The sequence below is a fragment of the Sinocyclocheilus rhinocerous genome, unplaced genomic scaffold (assembly GCF_001515625.1).
Source record: "Sinocyclocheilus rhinocerous isolate Xijiao unplaced genomic scaffold, SAMN03320098_v1.1 scaffold466, whole genome shotgun sequence".
Classification (NCBI taxonomy): Eukaryota; Metazoa; Chordata; class Actinopteri; order Cypriniformes; family Cyprinidae; genus Sinocyclocheilus; species Sinocyclocheilus rhinocerous.
In genome coordinates, this window is record NW_015631145.1 from 945,185 (window position 1) to 946,851 (window position 1,667).

Here is a 1,667-nt window from a genome sequence, read left to right on the forward strand (position 1 = left end):
AACCGTTGGAGTCCATCAGTCTTATAATGCATGGCAATGGTAACAAAATCTATGAGAGTAAAAAAAACATGCACAGACAAATCCAAATTAAACCCTGCGGCTCGTGACGACACATTGATGTCCTAAGACACGAAACGATCGGTTTGTGCGAGAAACCGAACAGTATTTATATAATTTTTTTACCTCTAATACACCACTATGTCCAACTGTCTTTGTGCGCGCGCAGGCGTCCGGTGCGTGAGGTGTGTACGCGCTCTGGCGTAGTTTACGTTAATGGGTGTGTTGATATCCAGCCGAAGAGCAATCAACCATAACTTCAGGCGAGCAGGCTCAGAAGTTGGGAATACGTGGAAAGTCACCACTCCCGAATGAGTTCGCGCGAGAGAACGTAATCTTTTAGTTTTAAGTCGGTTTGAACAATCCGGATAAGCGCAAGTAAGTACCATTTTGATTAGCCGTCGTACCTACAGTGTTTGTGCACTGTGTAAACAATGAGTGACGTATACGCGCGAGAGATCACTTCCGGCGCTTCCGTAAACTACGCCAGAGCGCGTACACACCTCACGCACTGGATGGCGTGCGCGCGCCCACAGACAGTTGGACATAGTGGTGTATTAGAGGTAAAACATAATATAAATACTGTTTGGTTTCTCGCACAAACCGATCGTTTCGTGTCTTAGGACATCAATGTGTCGTCACGAGCCGCAGGGTTTCATTTGGATTTGTCTGTGCATCTTTTTTTTTACGCTCATAGATTTTGTTACCATTGCCATGCATTATACGACTGATAGACTGCAACGGTTGGAGTTAAAAATCATCATATGTGTTCTACTGAAGAAACAAAGTCACCTACATCTTTGATGCCCTGGGGGTAAGCAGATAAACATCAAATTTTCATTTTTGGGTGAACTATCCCTTTAAGTCACTTCCTTGTTGGCTTCACGAGAGAGAGCGGGAGGTTGCCGCTTGGTCTGCACACATCCAAAAACTTATTTTAAATGCAAAATTGATTTTCGTGCGCTCTAAATACTTTTTTTTTTTCTTTGCGAAACGAAAATTTTCTCCACAAAACTCAGATTGCGCGTGTGCAAAATGCACTTTTGTGCGCTCAAAATATGATCTTTCGCGCGCAGAATTGTGGCAGAGATCTAAGCCTAATACACTGATGTAGATAGATAGACAGATAGATAGACAGATAGATATAGCCTGCTTGTGGTTTTTGAACGCAGGCTTTCTCATTCTTGGTCGCTTGCGTCGTAATTAACGCATTAGCCATTTTTCAATATGTAAGTACCATCAGATAGATAAATAAAATTATATATCTTAAAAAGCAATATTCGTACACACACACACACACACACTCACTCACACACACACACACACACACTCACTCACTCACCACTCACTCACTCACTCACTCACTCACTCACACACACACACATATGATGCACACAAAACGTGCGCGCGCATGCTCATTCTGGGTCGCGCGCATCATCACCAGTGTCGCTGGCACTGTGACTTTAAGAGCGATTTTTATATACAAATATACAAATAAATAATAGATTCTTCCGGTCCATTATAACAAACGGCAAACATTGTGTCAGAAAGCCAAGGGGTATAAAGGATCTGCGTCCAGGCTTAAAAAAACAGCGTTTTTCCCCTTCATC